Genomic DNA, 22,882 nt, shown 5'->3' on the forward strand with positions numbered 1-22,882 from the left:
TTTTCTTTGGGCTTTTTTCCCCGCACTTCAGATAGGAAACTATCTTTGTTAGAAAATATATCCTTCTCTTCAAAAATGTGCTTAGCTGCATGAATTCATTCACAAGAATATTCACTGTTACTGAATTAGCAGCAAAAAAAAGGAAAGAAAACCTGAACTCAGTGAACCATGATCAAGTAATCCTAGGAAATCAGCATGTTTCTCTCTAGACAGTTCAGAATACCAAATGCTAAGACACAAGAATCCCACTAAATATACCTCTTCTCCTTATCTCTGTAAATGTCTAACAGTATTTTCAATTCTCATCATTTTATCGTGAGTCATCTGCATTTACTGGTGATTTAGAGCTTGGATCAGTTTTTAACCCAACAATTTAAGCTTTCTTTTTTTTTCTTTAGTGCATATCCAGCCTTCCTGAAAGGCACAAGAGTGCAAAATGTTCAGCCTTCAGTGAGCAAACAAAAGAACCTGATATGAAACATTTTCAGCTCTAGTTTTAAGCCAAGCTCATGATTTCTGAAAGCTTGGATTAAGCAATATGGCTACTTGAAAACAAAGAGACTTGAAACAATATGGAGTGGAGTAAGCAGTGTATTTGACACACAAGACCTTGATTTTATTTCTATTCATTCTTTTTTTTCCATTGTTGTTTGCCTACAAAACACTTTTAAAAGCATTATTCCAGGTTTCAAAGCTCAGCACCAGGCTGACCATCATCCAATTACTCCTCATCTTTCCACCTCTGACTGTGAATTCACACTGGGTAGATTTGGGAGGACTATGATGATGATGATGATTATTATTATTATTTCTATTGGGAAGAAATTCTTCCCTGTGAGGGTGGCGGGACTCTACCACAGGTTGCCCAGAGAAACTGTGGCTGACCCATCCCTGGAAGTGTTCAATGCCAGGTTGAATGGGGCTTGGAGAAACCTGGGATAGTGGAAGGTGTCCCTGTCTGTGGGAGTTGGAATAAGTGTTAAGGTCCCTCCCAACACAAACCATTTGATCATATTATATGATGTGATATGATATGATATATGATATGATATGATATATGATGTGATATGATATGATATATGATATGATATATGATATATGATGTGATATGATATGATATATGATATGATGTGATATGATATGATATGTTATGATATATGACAGGACTAAAGGGAAGGCAAGGTCCCATGATGAAGCTCATCTTCAGCCACTTCCCTCAGGCAGGAAGGGGGGATAACCTAACAGCTCAATGGGATGGAGATGCCATTGGTGCTCCCTCCAAGAGCCTTTCCCAAAGCTGTGAGAGGCTGTACACTGCAGCCCAAACAGTTAAGAAAGCCTGATATAGATAGATATATAGATATATATATTTGCTTTATTCCTTTACTATATAAACACAATAAGAAGGGAGCAGAGGAATTCAGCCGGCAGCCAATGCAATCATCACCCACAAGCGCTGTCAGGGCAAGCCCTGGCCGTACCATGAAGGAGCCTGACACAGAGAGCAGCACAGAGAACACACAGCCCTGTTCGGTCATGCCTCGGGGATGGGGCGGGTGCTGCCAACTGCCCTACACAAACCCCATGGGGACCCTGCTCTCAGCTGAGCCCTGGGCTGGGCAAACACCCCAGGGAAGGTTGGAGTATGGCCAGCCACCTCTAGAGCCACGAGAGCAGCCCCAGCAGTGCTCCCACCAGCTCTCGGTGTGCCAGTGCCCACAGCTGCAGGCAGGGCGGGTGGTCAGAAGTGGTTCCCATTTGGGGAAAAGAGGCAAAACACCATAAATCACATTTAGTCTGCTGAAACCTCCAAGTGATAAAACAATTGAAAAGACTACTTTATTTATAAAACACGTATGGAGGCCTTAATCAAGCCAGGAGTTAGGTAATTTCTGCCAATTAAGTCTCCCTCATTCTGCAGTTGGAAGCAATCAAAACAAAGGCAGAATTATCAATGGCGTGTCTGTGTGCCGCAGCCCCAGAAAATACCTGTTATGTTGGGGCTACAGTAAATCCCTCTCACCATGTGCAGGGAGGCTGGTGCTCTCAGCTCCCCTGGACCTGGGAGTAAGAGAGAGCTTAGAATATTTACCTAATTAATATTAATGGCTAATATTTTGAATGTATCGTATCTAAGTCTCTTTTCAAAGCAAAAGGCAGTATTGTAACTAAGTGGCAAAGGGATAGCATGAACTCCAAGTTCCCATTTGGAAATAGTTTATGTCTTTCCTACTCTTGTTCTCCCACTACTCACTGGAACTGTCGGAGGAGTTTTTTGCTCAGTGTAATTTATCCAGGTCAAGGAAGTTGCTCACGTTGCCTCTTGTTGGAATATCCCCATTGTAATTTTATTTGTCCTACTGGTGATCAAATGGTGAGAATTGCCCTTGTAGAAAATAATAAAGGACATACTGTCGCTATAATTATTCAATATTAGACATAGAATACCTGCCACTCAACATTAAAAAAGAACATTAATTAATTGTATTATTGTAATGAGTGTTAAACTGACAGTAACAGTACTTTGAATGCCTATGCAACTTCACACAAAAGTCTGAGACTTTGGCCACACGTTAATGATCCTTCCAACACCCCAATAATTATTAATACATTAATTTTAATTAAGAGAAAAGTGAGACAGATATTTATTTCATGTGGATGTAGCAAGCTCATTTATCCTGAGCAGCTTGGATGCTGCTCTAATTCAAATCATTCCTCTGCCATTGCAGAAGTGAACAGTGGAGCCAAGAAATCTGCAAAAGGACTTAGATGCCCAAGCACAAAATTATGATCTTCAAACCTTCTTGACCTTGCAGGAAGCATCTATAAACATCTGTGTTTTCTACATTAAAGTTGTCCAGATGTCTAAAATTCCCAGAAGTTCTCTGCTCTTCTCTGTGCATTTGCAGCTCAGGGCTTATCTCAGACGTAAACTGTGTCGGCATCTGCAGAGAAGATTCCTCCACATGTTGCCCCTGCAGCACCCAGCCTGACAGGCTCTCACATGGGAGAGGAGCACCCTGAGGTCCAGTCCAAAACCCAGATGAAGTTTAAGAGCTGTACACATGCAAATGCAAGAGGACTCCCTCCTTCTTGTGCACCAGGTTAGTGCACCATCACAGCCACGACGTCTCATCAGTGGAGCACCAGGGAAGGCTGGACAGCAGGGCAGCTCTCACAGGACCCAGCAGGGGCAGGGGAGCACCCATGGAGTGCACCCTCCTCCAGCAGCACAAACAACCAGCGTGGGAGTGAGTAGCCCTTGCCTGTGCCATGCCCTGTGGAATACAGCAATGGCAAGGGGTGTGGGTGTCTCCACCCCAACCCTGGTCTTTCCTTCACCTCTGGAGGCTGCAGACATGTCCCAGCACGTCAATGTTTTTAACTCTTGGGGAAACATTGGGGCCAGGTGATGAAAGCTGTTCCTGCAAGGGAGAACAGTGACCTGAGGATGATGCATGTTTCCTGCTCCTGATGTGCAGGTGAATGGCTGCAATTAAAGCGTGTCCTTCCTTCTCCACTCACATGGGCTTTCCTCCTGCCCAGCCTCAGCATGCCCTTGTCAGGCTCAGGATAACACCTCATCCCAGGCATTTCCCTGGCATAGTTCAGCATCTCACCATATCTCATGCAAACACAAGATGCTGGAAGTTACTGCACTGCTCCACAGCTCCAGCAGCAGCAGAAATTGTACTTCATAGTGCTCACACCAGTAAAAATACAGACAAGAGATTAGGACACGCAGTGTCAGTAACAGGGACTTTGTTAGAGATATATCAGATGTGCTCCTTCAATTACACATCACAGATACTGGGAATGAACATGGATACTGCAAACTGACAGTCTGACACAAAAGAATGAGCCCCTGAATCTTTCCACTGGGAGACCACACCAAGGAAATATATTTAAGTTCTGGTATCACACTTTGAATATTACTCTTAAATGCTCAGCTGCTGGAGACACATGGAGAGGCAATTAGCTCAAACTCCCTTTCTCCAAAGGCATAGTGAGCTGCAGAAAAAGCCATCCTGATTCTAAGCTGAAGGCTCAGGAATGAAGAGACAAGGTATAAACACCTTCTTGCTACTACTGAAGGAGAATCTCAAGACCTTTGAGCCAAATCCTCAGCTTTTTGAGGCCGGATTTAAATGATTTTATTATTTCTAGAGTTAGCAATATTTTAATCATCCATTTGAATAGACAGAAAGAGTGATTCGTTTCAGTCTCTTAAACAGCGGATGCTTGCATCCTCAAGAAGTGACTCTTGGCTTATCCCAGAGCACAGCTAGTTATCATGACACCAAAATAACATCAAACCAGTTCAGCAGGTGACTGAGGGATTGTTTTCACTAAGCAGATGTCTCACTGCAAGGAGATTGGGAGTAGAATTGTACACCTGCTTTTCAGAAATGCTCACAACTCCAAAGGGTGGAGAACCTGGGTATCATTAGAGCAGAAGAGTACTTTTTAAAAAATAAACAATTATGGGAATTAACTAAAAACAAACTGTTCTCCTGAACTGTATCATATTGGTCAAAATATCCTTCAGAGGACTGGACTTCCAAGGTGGAAGCTGGTGCCCAGTCAGAGCCATTCCCAGTCCAGACAGGGACATGTCTCTGCCCAGCCTCATAAAATAATGGAAGGAAATACAAAAAGATTCACTGAAACACTAACTCCATTTTCATTAAATGCTTTATATTAACATCTATTTCACTTACAATGGGCAATTCCTTATTTCCAGGTACATTTTAAGGCTTGCTTAAGATTCACTGGTGAGGTGTTTTTATTGGTATACTTAATAGTGGATTTAGATTGCTTTTTATTCCACTGTAATCCCAAATCCAAATTGAAGAGATACTCTTATGTGGATGCAGAGCAGGGAATCAATGAAGCTGTGCTCGTGTTTAACCCAGGTGTTGTGTTGCATTAGGGAACTGGTACAGGAAAGGCTTATTCTCTCTGCTAAATTTCTCCTTTTTCTGAATTAGTGGTGAAATTGTGAATTTGGGGTCACATTAGGGCTTGCTGTAAGGAGTTTCAGCATCACTCAGTGTCAACAGGATCTCAAAGAACCACAAAGAGCAAAGCCAGCACAAAATCAAGGGGGAAAAAGAAATATTAAAAATGGGAGGGATGGTGCTCAGCAGCAATCCTTGAATTCTGTGTTTACAGGAGATCTCAGAAAAACTTTTCCTTCTGCCTACCTGGCGTAACCTCCTGCTGCCTGCTCATACAGTCCCAGAACTGACTGATAGAAATTGTGCTGCTAGGCAAAGGTGAGGAGCTGGAAAGTCACTCCCATTTATCTTAAATATTTGAACCAGGTGCACCTACACACAAAAGAAGAAAACCCAAAAGGTTGCTATTCATTACTGTATTGCTGCAATTGTTTGTTTTGTAATTAGTGATGATAGGTAAGCAAGCTGGAAGGAAAGCAAATAAGAAGTTAGTAAATGGAGCAGCATTCCAAGTGGGCAGAAAAGCAACAAAATGGGACCTGAAAATGACACTGGAAGGGTACACTAATCTCTGTTCACTTACTACTTCATTAGCACCTGACTTTCAGATTCAGGGTTTTGTGCCTGAGCATACTGAGGGACGGAGCTCCTGGATCAGCTCCAGGCTCAGGTGTGCAGCAAACTGTGCGGGGCCAGTTGTAGGACATCAATCAGCAGGTTCTCGTTGATGAATTAAACCAGCAGAGAGGCTTTTACCCCAAGTCACACGGCCAACAGAAAGCAGAGGGGTTTCCACCGACTGTCATGCCCAGAGATAGAGCCAGTATAGCTGAAGCTCAGTTTTGCTGTTTAAAGAGGGGGAAGGGCTTCCCAGGGACGATTTTTGCTGAGATTGAAGGTTTTCAAGCAAACAGATAGTTTTAAAAGCTCATTTCCATCACAGATTGCGTAATGTTTGAAAGCTTGGAACTTCAGATATGCAGAGTGTTGTCTGACATTCCATGGGCAAAAGAGTAACAAAAGGGGGAAATACAGCTTGGCTGCATTTAGGAAAATACTATCTAGCACGGACCCACGGTCAAAGCCTGTGCTCCTGCTTCCAACTGACTGATGGCTCTTTCTGTGGTGGCTGTGAGTGCCACCTGTCACCCTGCTCGTGACAGTCCAGCTCTCACCCCCTCAGTGGACCAGCAGCAAGAATGGAGATGAGGGTTAGAAGAATATACTTCTGAAAAAAAAAAAAAAGAAAGAGAAAAAAAAACCAAAACACAAACCAAAACATGTTTTGGGGTTTTGAAAGCCCCATGTTGCGCATGCTGCCATGCCGCCATGCAATCACACCCTCACACTACACCAGAGCCTGTCTTTGTGTCATTGCACTTGTGTTTCAAATCATTCTCAATCTTATTGCACATTTTTGGGGAAGGAGATGCAAGTTAGTTGTTAAAATCATTTGGGTACTGAAAAACGAAAAGAGGAGCTTGAGTGATTTGAAGACAGTCTAGAGGAAGGACTTTTACAACACTGTTTTCCTGTCAATTCTACCTCCATCCTGAACACACATACCCATTACCTAGAATGCATTTCAATAGATGGCAGGTTTCTAATAGAATTTTTTTAATCCCCATATCTTATCTTCATCTTGAAGTACTCAAACAACTTCACACCTAGTCAACTCAGGCCCTGGGGCTTCTCAAGGGTGAGGGCTGCACCCTGATACTTCATCACCCCCAGAGCTGAACAATGGAGAGGTTCAACCCATGAAAAATTCTGTATTGGGCAACAGCCCCGCCCCACAGAGGTCACAGCAGCTGCACACCTCCACCACCCACAGACGGCAAAAGAAGGTGCAGTGCTTTGAACAGCACAGAACACAGGAAAACTCACTGAGGATGGGAATTTTCACAGGATCTGGCTTTCTTCCTACTTTATTCTTGCCCCAAGCAGGGTACGGTCACCAGTGGGCTCCAACCTTTGGCTTGATGGCAACAGATGCTCTGGGGTTCAACCACTTTGTTGAGGCTTGAAGAGGAGTTCATTCTCGGTAATTACGCATAGGAAAAACAATCTGCAGAGTCAGCTTTGTCAGTGACAGTCCTGAAGGGTTGTCAGCCCCTCCTAGGTCACCTGGTGCACAAAGCACCATAACACATGATATAATAAAAAAAATTTAGAAACATTTTTAAAAAAACACACCATCCAGGGCCCTGGCTCTATTGTGGGGACCTTGTAATTAAATAACTTCAAATGAGTGGCCTAGAAATATCACACAAAGACCTGAAAAAAGCCCAACAAAGTGATAAGATCACTTATTAGTGCCAAACTTCTGATTTAATTATATATTCCTGGAGCCCTGTTCTCAAGGGAACTGCTTACACAACCACATAGTGAAACAAAAGAAGAGATTAGAACCTGTGGGAGAGAAGCTGGAGAATTTGCTCCCAATTCACAAAGAAAAGTCTCCACACATCTGTCTGAGGAGGACTCTGAGATTAAAGTACTGAGGAGGCTGAATAAAGGATTTTCTTTTTTTTTTTAGTGATAGGGGAGGTAATAAAATACTTGCTATCAGTGTGAAATGGACAGTCTGACACAGTGCCTCTCATTACGGGAGTTAATATTCCCACCAGGGACAGGGTGTACCGGAAGGGCAGTGTGCCCTTGAGTCACCATCTCTCAACTATTTTTAGGTAAGGTCCTTCAGACTTTATCTGTCTCCACACTTTGCTTTATCCCAAATGCCAGATTCAAGCTGACTGGACAGGGAAGGCTGGACTAGAACCAGTTCATCTCACAAGAGTGTGATAAAAGGGAGAAGGGCTTTACTGAGCATCTTGTGGCCAGACATTTGGACTGTTGGCAGTGTCTAAGGAGAGGAGTCCCCACCTTGCTGTCACTTTTGCAGACAAGCCACCTGATCTATCTGTCCATAACAAAACTTGTAATTGAGCAGTTAGCTGTTTTAACCATCTCACTCTTGCCCACACACTGAGGCCGTTTTCAAACCTTTTTGTTTTGCCCTTGTAACATTTCTTCCATTTTTCCTTTTTTCTTCTGTTATCATCTTCAAGATTCTGTTCAGTCCATATCTTTTTCCATCTTCCTTATCACAAACCCGATTTATTTGGCCTTTCTCATACCTGCTTCTTCCTGACTGGTTGACTTAACCAGCACCAGCTCCCAGTGGTGACATTGCCATTGCCCCTTATGGGAACACCCTCACTGCTGAATGTTGTTTTCACACCTTCATCTTCATAACCCCACAGAGAACTCTTAAATTGAACCCTTAAAACTTACCATCTCCAAATTCACATACCTACAAAGATTCAGCAAAACCTTCCACACCCTCTTCCAACAAACACCACCAGGCTCCCATCCTGCCATGTTGTTGGAACCCACAGACAAAATGGAGACTGACACAAAAAAGTTTTTCTTTTTCTTTACCCTCCACTTTTGCCCAATTCCAGCATGACAGCAGAACAAATTTGCTTCCCTCATTGGGCCAACTACCTTGTAAAAACTGCCAGCTCCAAGCACTTCCAGAAAAATATGGAAACACCCTGTAGGGGTGCCAGCCACAAGCTGAGATATCTCCAGTAGGCTGGCCAGCCACCACAGAGGGCACGTGACAGGAGTGCCCCAAGTGCTCAGCAAGTCACCCCTTGGCCCCATCAGAAGTGGATGAACAGTAACAGGGATGCAGCAGTTTGTGCTTGTCAGAGCCCGTCTGGTTTTCCCTTCTCTGAGCAGCCTGCAATGCTGCAGCTCCTATTTTGTAGAGGGTTGGCTCAGAAGTGTCTGCTGCCCCCAGGAGCTGATCCACAACACGGCTGCAGGCACCCCGTGGCTCTCCATGACTGCAGCTGATGGGAGCCAGCAGTCAGGTTTCACACAGGCGAAGCTGCAATCCTTCAATCCTTCGATACACAGAGATGTTGTGCACTTAAAAGCTGAGCACCTAATTACCTCCAGGCTCCTGAGTCACCAAACAGCAAAAACAGCGGGTTTTCTCCCAGACTTTGGAAGGTTCTAAAGGTAAAGAGGATCGTTACAAGGGGGTTTAACCAGTAATCAATCATTCTTAAGGACCAAGGACTTAATAGCTGTTAAAGATGGGATCACAGGTCCAGAGCCTAAATACTCTCAGGAGGAGGCACTTGCCAGCAAGAGCATGAGCATCTCAGAGCTCTATCTGGTCGCTCCCTGCTCCCAGGGCGAAGGCGGCCCCAGCACTGCAGAGATGATTCTCTGCCTGTCCAAGATAATCCTATTCAAAGCAATCATCTGTTAAACAACTGAAGAGAGGCCAGCCCACACACTGCAGATCCAAACCTGAATGTTCCCACAACCTGAGGAAGGAGCTCAGGATCGGGAAATGTTTTGGAAAAAAAGACATGTCACATGAGAAGTGAGAAGAACACTGAACTGCTCTCCAAAGGCAGTGGCCAAGCTACTGTTTATTCAAGAGATGCATAGAGCTTTACAAAAAAATGCCATTTGCATGTGAGGCAGACCCTTCTCCGCAAGGAGCAGCCAAGGGTGGTCAATGGAGCCGAGCACAATGTGGTACCTGGGCACTGTGCTCCCATCCCTATGCTGTCAGGGTGGAGGCAATGTGTGCTGGTCTGTCTGGGTACCACAAGACCAGGGAAGCTTTCATGCTCCATCATCAGTCCCAAAAGGATCTCAGCACAGCTTTTTACCGCACCCTGAGCCCTCTACCCATCTCTGCAGGGACTTGGGCCAAAGGCTCCCAGAAAGGACCCCAGTGCAGATTGACCCTGGAAATATCCCCCAACACACCCATCTATGAGGAACATTTTGGGTGGTTGTTTGGCTATTTAAAGGAAAAATTCTGTGTTATGACAAACAGACAGTTTTTCCCATTTATTGAATGCTCATAATTTGTTTTAATGGTTTCTCTAAACAAGTAGAATTTTTTCTCAGCTCTTTGAGCTTTTAAATGACACAATTGTTATGTTAAAAGGGAAAAGGGTGATGATTTACATTTGGAGTGGGGCGGGGGTGGCCGGGAGGCAGAGGGACAGCTGCAATCCATCGGACATGGCTCTCCTCCACACAGATATTTTGTTTGCACCGTTGCAGCAGTGTGGATCTGTCAGTGCCCTCAACACCAGCTGTGGCCTTGGTCACCAGCACACAGGTGGTGGCTACTCCTCTGAGTTCAGCAGCAACACATCCTGGCATCCACAGTGCTGCAGCCAGACTGAGTCATCCTTTCCTCTGCATGAAGCCCATGGAAGATGGGAAGTGTCCCCTAAAACCTGAGCTTCTCTGAACCATAACCAAGCCAGCATCCTTGGCTAATGCCAACCTCTACTTGCAGTTGGGGTGAACCAATGTGAAAATCAGACACTTTTTATATTTTCAACTTACAGTTAATGTCAGAAAGTAGTTGGCATGCTTGGCTCCCTGCATAGGAAGTATGGCCAACAGAGATTGTATGGAAATCAATGAATTATACAAAATAGCATTAACTGTACTCATGATGAACGTTGCAAATACTGCTACTTCAGCCACAAGTGGCAAACCAGATGAACAAGCCACACTTGCTTTTCCTTTATGTAAAAAATTTATCTCCCCAAAGAAGGCTCCCAGCCATTGGTGCCAGCTAGGGGAATCTTTTCACTCCCCAATTTCCCTCAACCTCTTCTCCTTGTGTGTCTGCAGATCCCTCACCTCCCTGCAGCAAAAACTAGAAGAGAAGATAAAACATTGTTGTGTGCACAAACCCCAGAAATTATTTTTTCAGGAAACTTCTTTGGATAGCAAACACCTGACTCAGGATTTTCAAAAGCCGTAGAGCGGGTTGGGTTATCTGATCACCCACAGGTATTTGCGTGGCATCTGCTGTGATTATTTCCTTCACATGTACATAATCTTCAGGAAGTATGGAGCTATACAGCCAGGGAATGAATTCCAAAGAATATACATGAAAGAAACAGCATGTCACACTCATTTACAGAGCAGAAAGCAGGAGGTTCTTTGTGTCCCAAACTTTGTAAAAATCAATGCCAGCTTGAAGCTCCAGATGATAAAGCAAAGGATGCACAGGCCCATTTGAGAGCCGATTGCCCTGCTCCTTGTTTTCCTTTTTTCTTCTTTTGCCTCTGGTTGTTGTTTTTCAAAACTCTAAAATGTTTGTACAAACTTCCATCTTGGAAGCCCAGCAGAATAAACAAGAATATACATGAGGCGCAAGAAAAGCCAGCAGACGGGAAAGAGATTCCTTGTTTTTCAGTTTATGGGCGTAACCATTGTAGCTGTTGAAAATATGCACAAAAATAGCTACAAACCACATACAGGAGTCAGTAAAATTTTCCACCTATCCATACCAGCAACTCAGGTACCCATTCAACATAGTCCCAAGAAAAATTTACAGAGAGTCCTTATAAAATACTTAGGAAGCCAATAAGCCTAGATTCAGAGGGGTAAGCATTTTTCACAGCCAAACATGTCCTTCAAAATGTGTCAGGGATTGGAACAAATTGGTGAGCTATCCCAAAAAATCCCCTGAACTCACTGTCTGCCTTGGAGTACAAGGGACAAGGTGTTCTCTCAGAGAAGAGCACCCAGATGCTAAAAGGTAGATCCTGCATGAAAATGAAGTCTGGGAGCTGCCTGGGGATTGCTGTAGGCTTGAGAGAGCGAGGACTGGCTGAACAACAAGAATTCAGTTTTGAAAAAAAAAAGAAAAGTCAAAACTCAAGCTTCAATAATGAGTCCTCTTCCAAATTGATGCAAAACTAAAATCTTTCTCTGATCAGAGGAAAGTCTGATGTGCTGGGGGAAACTCTACCTCATACAGAGGATCTTCAGCTCACAGCTACAACACCAGGGAATACTTGTGTTTCCTAGTAGGCCACACAGAGCAAGTCTATGAACAAGGAGGTTTGGCAGACAAGTGTAGCCCCTGTCAGGGTGTTTAGCTTTAGTATGCTTTAGAAGAGATGCTACTCTATCCCAAGAGAGCTTTCCCAGTACAAGCTGCACTAAAAAAAAATACATTTCTTAAAAAAAACCCCAAACAAATAAAAAAGAAACTTCCTGATTCAACTCAGTGCTGTGTTTCAAATTTTAAAACATCCTTATAAAACCCCACTCCCAACCAGCTGCAGAGGTTTTACAGAAATGCAACCTCTGCAAGCTCCTTCCACAGATGGACCTCTGGCCACAGTGGGGATCTGCTGAGCCTCTGTAGTCTTTCTCTGCTCACCAACTTCCTGGAATATACCTGCAGGAGTAGTTTCCCTGGCTTCTCTTGTCCTTCAGTCTTTGAGAGATGCTGCCTGGATGGCTGGAGTGCAGTAGTACACCCTGGGGTAACCACAGACCTGCACCATGGGGATCTTCGTGCTCAACCTCATTCTTTGGGGCAGTGGCCAGACCTTCCTATGAAAAAGAAATAAGACATTTTTGCCAAGACAGTTTCCAGTCTGAAATCCAAACAGGTCTTCTTGTGTCCACAGGTGCTTACACTTACGGAAACATCCTATTTGTAGACGTGGTGCGTGAGGACATGGTTTCGTGGTGGACTCATCAGCTTTAGATTTACATTTGGACTCAATGATCTTAATAATTTCCGAACTAAATGATTCTATGATTTCCAGAATGTAAGTCAGGAGCACTAACTGTGCAGACCATACGCCTATGAATTTTACCCTCTTTCAACACAAGTGAATGCCACCAGACTTCTGATCTTACCCCTTCCTACCCACACAACATGGAAAGAGCACTCACATGACTGAGAGACACAAGCAAAAACAGTAATTACCTCCCTTTCCAGCATCTATTTGGACAATTCAAATGCCATTAGCCCAAACCAAAATATCGTGGGCAATCTTGGCTCTGCTTAAGTCAGTAGAAATGTTACCCTTAGTTTCAACAGGGCCAGGTTTTTACCCATCTTCTACACAATCCAGTTGCTTCATACCCAGTCTTCCACCCACTCACAGAATCCAGATGGTCCTGAATGAAAGAAAACTCACCTCTTGCCCTGGCATCCCAGTGTCTGGCATATTTACAGCAGGCAGGCTGCAGTACATGCAGAGTGAGAAATAGAGTCATTGGTGCTCTGAGTGCACCATTCTTCAGCTCCATTAAATCAAATTTATAATAGTCCTATTTGGAGAAAAACTCTGATAGACCAGCTTTTAGTAGCTTATAAACAAACCAAAGCAAAGATGCTCAGCACTCCTCAGAAGAGAAAGAGTCCTTTGCAACACTACAGGCACCTCTCAGTAGTTAAAGTGGAATCAAAGGTAATCCCTGGATTTCTAGCCTCACATGGTTATTAGGGTAGACATTAAAGTTTAATAGAGCAGGCTGTATGTGATACATCAGGGGTGACAGGCCAAGGATTAGCATTTCAAATTATGAGTTGTGATTGCATCCAGTTCTGAATTTCCTGTAAATTACGAGATAGCAAAAGAGATAACAGCAGTGCAATGGTGATGCCTTTTCCTGGTCTTAAAATCAAGAGTCATACACGGTTAGAAGGGGAAAAGGGATTTTACCTTGGTATTTATTTTAAGGATCCTTAGGTGTACACGTCCAGGTCATATGCATCAAGATGCACCCCGCCGAGTCTATGTCTGTGTCCGCCCTCCCCAACATTGGGTATAACATTATAGGTGTTACTAATTAGCATATCTATCAAAGATTCCCCAATGAGAGGCTCGAGTGATCCCCCCTCCCCAAGGAACCTTCCCCTGGATGGTTCTATCTTGGTTTACAGAATGTGTTCTGGAGAGGACCTTGGGGTCTGGAGCACACTGATCCCTGGCTACAAAGCTTCTAAAATGTTTAATCTCTCAGCTTGACAAACAAGTCCAAGAATGCAGGCAAAAAGCACTAGGAATACAGAAGTTGTAAAAAGGTATAACAAGGGTATAAAAGAAAAGGCAAAAATCTTCATGGCATCAATGGGAAAGCCAAGATCACTATGTGGACAAGAAAATTTTAGCCAGCAGCCAATGTAGAGACATACAGGTTTTTTTGCAATACAGTGGTTTGTAGAGCCATATTCACAGAATATCCATTTTTTGCAGAAACAAGAGATATTACTTCAAGAGAACCAGCTCGGGATGTGAGATGCTATTAGTCCCATCTATGCTGTTGTCTCACATGGCCTTAGTGCATGTTATTTTAGGACAAGGGACTGCCAGGAATTCTGTGTCCTGATCACATGGGCTTTCACGGGCCATGCGTGTAACTCCCCAAGATCGCCTGAAAACCTGAAACTTCAATAAGGCACCCATAAAAATGAGAAAAATATTTCCATGTTTCCTGTATGCAATGTATAGCTTTATGCTACGACTGATACCTGGCCTCATTATTTCTGAATTGAGAACATTTCCCTTCTAAAGCAAATAACTGTGTGTAATAATAAACTAGTAAATTGCAGAAACAAATAAAGATTAATCAATACTGCAGGCTTTGGAGTCAAGGATTGTTCCTTCCTCTGTGTTTGGACAATGCCTGGCACAATGGGATTCCAGACCTAATTGTGGCCTTGGGGCACAATAGTGAGGGCAGTAAAACCAGCCATGTTTTCTTGCAGCAATCATCCCATTCTGAGCCCCACATTTCTTTCCAACATTTTAGAAAGAAAAAGAAAAGACGAGGGTCTAAATTTATTCCCTGCTAAGAAAATGTCGTGTGACTTTTGGCTGGTTCATGCCTCCCCTTGAAGTAGCCTCGCAGAGAAACTCAATTCTGGTCACAGACACACACAAAAAAACCAGCAGTGGAACATTCAGGTTGAAAGCCCAAATTAATCTGTGGTGTAATTGCACTGTCTTCCTGAGCTTTCTGCTCATGCTTACCAGATGGGATGCAAATCCTTTAGTGTTTTTGCCTGTCATCATTCAGTTCTTGAACTGGATTTCAAAAATGGCATTGAGCTGGTGGTGCCATTATTGGTCTTTGTGGTGATGACACCCTTCTGGTGCTTGTGAGATAATGCCCTCCTAATGCTGGCCACAGGTCAGCTCAGTCAGCAGGCAGGGGAAAAGGCAGAGGCTTTTTCTAGGAGAAATCCCTTTCCTCCTCATTCCCTCTCTCCAAGTACGGGGTTAGTTTTTTGACATGCAAAAAAATTGGGACCAAAACCCTGCATGAGCAAAAATCGTTGCTCATGCAGAATTGAGAGCAACTTTTACATTCCATCTGAAAAAAAGAAATATTTACAGCATTTGCAGATGCCAGAGCCTAAAAACCAGGAATCATAAATTGGCTTTCCAGCAAGGAGGTCCACAGGCTGCTGCAGCTGACACTTCCAGCTTATTTTAGGTCAAGCACATCTATGTTCATTCCACACTTCTGACAACCACTCCTTTTTCAAAGCTGACTCAGTATTTATTGGGATAACCCGGGTGAGACAGACAAATCTATCATTTTTGGACCAATTAGTCTGCTCTGTGATCAAAGGTGTTTAGATGTCATTATGACTTTGGAACATTATTATTTTTAATACAAGATAAATGTCACAGATACCAAGTTGCTGGATGATTTAATGGTTAAATTCAATTTTTTTTTCGTCTCCACCCATTCCACAAGATTTTTGGATTCCCTCCAAGCTGAGTTCATTCCAAAGTGTTCCCTCATTTTAATTCTGTCCTTCTGCAGAGGACTTCACATCCCAAACCTAACAGAGGATTTGGCAAAAATCACTCTCCTTGTTTAACATACTTGCAGGAACTATAGGCTCTGACTGCATACAGCGTGTTTATGCAAACATATTTTATAGAGGAACTTGAAAACATTAATGTCTTTTCTCTTTGTCAGTCCCATTCCGGTGCTTTTCTTGATACATTTCATGTTGTTTCTTAAACAATAAAATGAATTATCTGGTTTTCTCTCTTTTCCACAGGAAAAAAAGAAAAGGATTATATTTGGCCTAATGTGTTCTCGTCAAAGTCAGTGACTGAGAGTTACTCATTACCTGACGAATTAATTGTCTGGGCAGTAATCCCAATCCCCATCTTGTCCCCTTACACTGCACCAGAATGGAGGGGCTTCTCTCATCCTATCAGCAATCAGCAGGTTCGAGATGATACCACACAGTATTTTGCAAAAGAAAAAAAATCACACTATATAAAGCTATTTTTGCTTTGGAACTTTTATTGGCCTGTAAAATATTTTTACATTTATTACAGTTTTAATGAGAACTCCTAGAACCAAGACTGATGTAAATAATGAAAACAACGCTAGTAAATGTCCCCATAAACCTCGCACCAAGCCTTTGATGCTAATTTGCAGGCCTGGCGTCCCTTCCCTCCTCCCACCACCTTCTGCAGCGGGGCAATGGCCTTTCTCAAAACACAAGATATCCAACAGGAAGGGTGTCCTGCAGGTTTGCTGCTCCCTGCATGGAGCTGCCGTAGATCTGGGAGAGAAGAAAAACCCAGGCTCAGCAGGGACCAGCGCTGCCATCTCTGCACCCCTCAGTCACATCAGCGGCAGCATCACTCCATCCCAAGCAGCTCTGGAGGCGTGGACCACTGGTTCCTGTGGTGTTGGCAAAGGGCTCTCCTTGTTCTAGGAAGCTGTGTGTCACTTGCTGAGTCATTTAATTAAGATTCTTAGACAAGTCAGAAAATCTTGGAAGTACCTTTACAGTTCTCAGATGCTGGGCAGCAGCCTTTACAAATCCCAGAAATAAGCATTTCTGGCTTTGATGACATCACCCAATGCCCAGGGAAATGTGGTGAAACTGGTCCCTGATTCTCTCTCCCTCTGACACGCTGATTTCTTTATGTAGGTGGGACCTGGAGACAGCACCATAAACCAGTTCAAGGGTCCATTCTGGCAGCAAAATTCAAGCTCACAGCTAGTGCACACACAAAATGCAAGAGATTATTGTCCTGCACCACCTTCCATCTTGGGCTACAGGTGCTTCTCCAAACACCTGTAAATTGACTGAGTCCCATCACACTCCAAGATCATGATGCACAGGACAGAAACAGAGCACAGTCAGGTTGTGGATTGAGCCCAGAAAACACCTTGAATTACCAGGACACAGGGCTGGACCTTGAACTGGCTTCCAATTCTGTGCTCCAACCCCCTGACCTCCTTTATTCTCTCCTGCAAGCCTGACCACAGCATTGTTGTATTTTGGGTTCAATCCAACAGGAAAAAGCACAAAGCCTGCTGATGGAACACAGATCAGCACTCCATGGCAGCACATGATGCGCGGTGTGTTGCTGCACCCCAGCAGCAGCGTGGGCTGCAGTCCTGCACAGAGCTTTTGGTGATTTGTTTCCTGTCTCGGGCACTTTCCATCTGGGTTTGGTCCACACTGCACTATGGATCTTCCCTTCAGCACCTCCAACTCAGCACACATGGATTAATTCTGACACATGGACTGATAGCTTCAAAAACAAAAAAATCACACCTCAAGGGGGCTGTGTCCCCTTTTCCCACCATGGGACATCCCTCCTGAAGCCATGAAGAAATCCAGGACTGCTGCAGCTTTTTTCTCCAGCCCTGACTCCCAGGCTGATGCATCTGTTCACACATGGTTAGAAATGGCTGGCTACAGGCAACTGGGACTCAAATTCCAGCTCCTACCAGAACTATCATTTCTGTGCACTATCAGTTACAAACAGCACGTTGGTTTTTCCTTTGCTATTTAATCCTCTCAATTCCAGGGCCAGATCCCATAAAAATTCCTTCCAGTATCTGCATCACAGAAACACACCCAAACCTTAACAAATCACTTTTTGCAGGGCTTACTAGCCCTGTCTGCTGCAGAGGGCTGTGCTTGCTCCAGGTTGGGTCAGTATATCTTTTTTCTTCCCAAGTTTCTTATGACATTTCAACTGGAGTTGTCTCTTCTCAGTTCCCATCCCAAAACACTTTGTGCCAATACAATGCTCTTTCACCTTAAATCGATGCATCCCACCCGCAGCTGGATTTCACTAAGAAATGAAGATAAAAGAGCTTTGAGTTAGACTAAATTCATATTTCAATTTTTCTTTGGGATTCTCCTAGGCAGGAACAATCCCTTCAAAAATCAGGTTTCTTAGCTGGAACTAATGATTATTCATTCATGAACTTTGCAAAATGTTGTGTAAAAAAGGAAATAGTAAAAGTTATGATAATGCACCGTGATAAGTCATATTATCTGAAAAAAATCAAACACGCAGAAGAGTTTCAAGTACACAACCATTGAATATGGTGTTTCACAGCCTCTGTGAAATGAAGGAAAAGGAGAAAAACCATCAGTGTCCCTGAGGATGACTCAGGGCATAAGATGAGCAACATGTAGCATTGTGACATTCCCTACATTCAAACTGAAGATGCCACTGAGCCCTGAGGAGCCCTGCCCTTACAAAACATTTCATTGAGGCGTCTCACCACACAGACACCCCACCTGATGGTCCTCCCACCTTCACAACAGGAGAAAAAAACCTCTTTCTACCAAGTTAAAAACCCTTGTGTTAGATTTTTTTTGTAGTGCAAAAATACCCTTCAGTATCGTTTTCCCAGACTTCTACAGGGAAGGCGGCATTCCCGCAAACCAAGACATGAGGCATAAAAATGCAAAGGGGTTTCACATTGCCTGGCCCAAACCCAGCCAGAGTGGGCCAGCGGCAAGGAGAGAGCCTTTCTCTCACCAGATGTGTCCAATAAGGGGCAACCTAAAACTCAGCCCTGGTGGGATCCAACTTCACCCTTAAGCAGTGGCAATGTTAACCATCATGCTCGGCTTCTCCAATGGGAATGCTGCTGCTCTTGCCACATAAATCAAACCCGGCTGAGAGATCAAAACCTTCAGCAGAACCAGATGGCTGCATATGGGGCAGACAGTGCACATGCTCACCGTGCAGGCAGCCCTTGTGCAGCTCCTGCAGCAGTGGAGATGCAAGAAAAATTATTTTTTCCTGCAGCCTCCCCGAGTTTGTGCTGTCTGTAGGGACAGGAAGGCTGCCACAGGGAAAAAATTGCATGTGCCAGTCGATAAGGTAAAAGCATGCAGTGCAAGCACAGAGGGATGCACAGGACCTGTGAATGTCTGCAGTAACAGCCCAGAAATATCCTTTCCTTTCATGCTTCCAGCAGGAAAAATCCTCAAGGAGAGCATTGGCACTGGATCCCACAGCACCCCTCTTCTCATGGCACTTTTAAGAAGTCTCTGGCTAATCCTCCAAGTTATGTGGGACTGGGAAAAAGCTGGTATCTTCAAGGACATTAATTTTCCTAATTCCCAGGGTTGGTGTCATACAGCCTGGAAATCTGTCCCACACATGTCTAAGAAAAGAGCTGTGACATTGTGGAATGTGGAAAACTAATTAATATAAAAGCAATAAATGAGACAGGTAACCTAAGCATACAAACCAGCAGGTAACTTCTAGATTTCAGATTTAATGTATGACATTTCCTCGACCTGGCAAGGGCCAGTGGCACCCAGGGAAGGTACAATTGGCTGGAGAGACCTGTCTGTGCACTGTGCCTGGTGCTGTGCCACCCCTGCCCCCTCACTGCATGTGTGGGGCTGGTCCTCACCAGGGGTCATGCACTCTGAGAAAAGCACCTTTGAGAGAATGACACCAAGACACGTAACCTGTTCCTCCCTTCCCTGGATGTCTCTTTCTTTTGATTGTGATCCATAGAAAGGAACAAGCGAGGGCTTGCTGCTGACACGGTGATGGATGGCTCCAGGCAGAGGCTGCTGCGAGGGATGAGTGACAACCTCCCAGGACAGAGAGCTCGTGGCAAACAGCCCAGTCCGCCAAGCTCCACTGCTAAAGAGGTGGAGCTGCACTGCGCAGTGGGGACCACTCACAGGCAGTTTGATTTCAGCAGTCTGAGGCCACTGGAAAAGTACTTTCTGGGAAATGCAAGATGTATGGAGAGCTTCAGCTATGCCTCTGCTCAGAGCAGGCATCAGCAGGGACACGGGTGCATCACACAGCGTGATCTTATCAAGGAAGGTGACAAACAGGCTCACATCATCCATGGCTGTTCTCCAAAGATGGGTTGCAGGGGCTCACAATCCTTTGTGATTACTTTAAAGCACCATCAGTGTCTAGTTCACTGTGTGCCAAACACTGAGCAGCCTTTTGTAAAATAAATGTAAACATGATCTTTAAGGAATAGGCAAGTATTCACAGAGAGCATGGGGATGGCATTGATTTACTAACAGTTGAAGTTTCAATTCAGATTGATTTCCATCAAACATGCCAAAGAATATGGGGGTTTTATGGTTTTTTTCCTGAAAATAAGATCTCTGTGTCATGCAAGATCTAAGAATTCACCAAGAAAAAGGAATAACTATGCTTCAAAGTTATTTACTTCACATTTCATTTCAAAGCTGTTTAACCTGTTATACACAGGAACTGGTTCAAACATTTCTTTTTTACTACTTTCTTCAGAAGGCTGTTTTAGCAAAGCAAAGAACACTTTAAGAAGGAGGGATCTTTTCTAACTCTTAGGTGATAATAAAAAGAAAACAGAATAAATTGACCTATATTCTTTTCCTCACCCCACATGTGAGCAAAGAACTTGTACAGGAGCCCCCAGAATCCAGCCCACACCTCTCTGCTGGAAGAGCATCTCACTTTTTTACCCACTTTCTATACTTCAACCACAGCAAAACAAAACCAGAATTTCCATGCAAAGTGCTCTACAGTCCTGGAGAGCTGATGCCTGCTCAGCAGAAAAATAAGTAAATTAATAAATAAAGCTCTTTTTTTTTAAACACATTCTGAATCTGCCATTTCCAGATGTCTTTGGGCTTGATGAGTCATTCTTACATCGCAACACCAGGGTGACAGGCTGCCAAGTTTGGGATAGGGCTTGGAGAGATGAAAACCAGTAGCAGTTTCACCAAATACAGTAGGGTACCAAGACTGAGGGATAATTTTTTGCCAAAGGAATGTTTGCGTCACCTACAAAATGCCATTCCTGTCCTCACCAGCAAGCCAGGAAATGACACCTGGAGTAGGGCAGCAGCACCACCCCCCACTGCTTCCCAGCAGAGCTGCAGAGGAGGGAGCCTGGTCCCTGGGGCCATCACAGTCTGTTTCTGGGTGCTGGTGGCTTTTTTCTGTCTGGGAAAGAGCAGATTTGTTCTTGTTCTTGATTCTGGAGCAAAGAGTACGTAGAATTTCCCACCTGCCACCAGAGCCTAAGCCTTGAACATGGAACACCCATGGTTCAACAGCTCTGGAAAACATTCATTTAGAGGGAGAAGAAGGTTGTTTCTGGAACAGAAATCCTTTCCTATGTCTTACCTCATTATTCAAAAAGATTTCTGATTCATGCTTAATTCAGCTCCGCCAGCACTCCCCCAAAGCCCTATTATCTCCAGGTCCCACTCCTTAGTGCAGCAATTGCAGGCTGAAAACCCAAGCCCTGCGCCAGCAGCGTTTTTTCTCAGCTGCTTTGCAAACACTTGCCATACATCATTCATTACACTTACAACAACCATGTGTGCTTGCTTCTTAAACCACAGCCAAAGTCATCGGCAGGGGAACTCCAGGCAGGCAGGTTCGGGAATACAGAGCTTCCTGCTTGTCTAGAATTCTACTGTGACTTTTCACTCTGAATTCCCATCCATTGCACCTTGTCCTCAATTTTCAGGAGCAGTCTTTGCTCCATATGGTACAAATATACTTAGTGGAAAACCATAACACATCTTAATTATCAACACCATCACTTCAGAAGGACACAGCCAACTTTATGGTAAGATCCCATTACAGCATTAAACACAGATAGCTCCTGTACAGCAGGAAAGGAAGAGAAAATGGGTAGAAACCAAGTAATTTAATTGAAAATGCATTATCTGATTGAAAAAATCTGTTTCTGCAGCAGCTCTTTGGGCACAGGTTAAGTTAATGAAAAGAAGGTTCCCAGAGTACATGTGTGACTCTTTAGACAACAGTAATCAAGCTGGGGTGCATTTCCTGGGGATTGGGAGCCAGCTGAGAGGAGCTGTCGTGCCTCGGGTCATTAAGTGCAGCCAGCCAGTTATGGACTGCACCGGTGCCATTACTGCCAATATCCCTCAGCAGAAAAAAGAACTCTGTCCAGCTCAAAGCGGGAGAAGCCTGGGGATTTGGGCCCTTCTGCACCATTTATGGAGCTCAGGAGACGTCAGGAACCTGTGTGCAAACCTGGGTTGCAGAGCAAACCACCCCACTCATGTTTCTTGCAGTGATAACTGTGATAACACAGTTTGCAAAGCTGGAGTTTTCACCAAAATAAGCAGTATGCCGCACTGAGGAATCCATAGGCATCCTTTTACTTCCCTGTAGCCACTGGAAAAGGGTGTTTGCTTTCACTGTCCTACAGCCAGAATGACGTGGTTTGTTCATCCCTGAGTTTGTTCCCTTAAAGAAGTGCTGTAAGAGCCTGCAGAAATGGTTTAGGAGAGGCAGCAACTGCTAATTTAACTATGCTTTTTTAGTAAATACCAGAGTATATAGACATAAATGTACAGTGTTTAAACAGCAACAGCCCTAAGGCATAAGTAAATCATCTTTATCCTCTTTTAACTAAATGGTTTCTAAGGGGTAGGGAGGGTTTTGCACATAAATATGTATCTTAACAAATATTCAGCAGAACCCTTTGAATTTATGTCCTGCTTATGCAAAGAGAAAAAGGAGTCTTCCAATTCCCAAGGCCTTCAGAGACAAAAGGAGGGATGAGCACAAGGTTGCACAGTAGGAAAGCTGCACTTGGCACAGAAAATAAGTGTGCCCTCTGGTCCCAGCATGGGTCCTACTGAGACCAGGGACCTGCCAGGGACACAGCATAGCAGGACGGCTCCTCTCCACGGTGTGTGAACTGTGCCCAATCTGCAGGTGGTATCAGCACTTGTACTCCTCGTCTATCAGTGTGAAATCTAACATGATTCACAGCCCAAACATCACTCTTCAGGCTATAATTAA

This window comes from Corvus hawaiiensis, chromosome 15, assembly GCF_020740725.1.
Source record: "Corvus hawaiiensis isolate bCorHaw1 chromosome 15, bCorHaw1.pri.cur, whole genome shotgun sequence".
Classification (NCBI taxonomy): domain Eukaryota; kingdom Metazoa; phylum Chordata; class Aves; order Passeriformes; family Corvidae; genus Corvus; species Corvus hawaiiensis.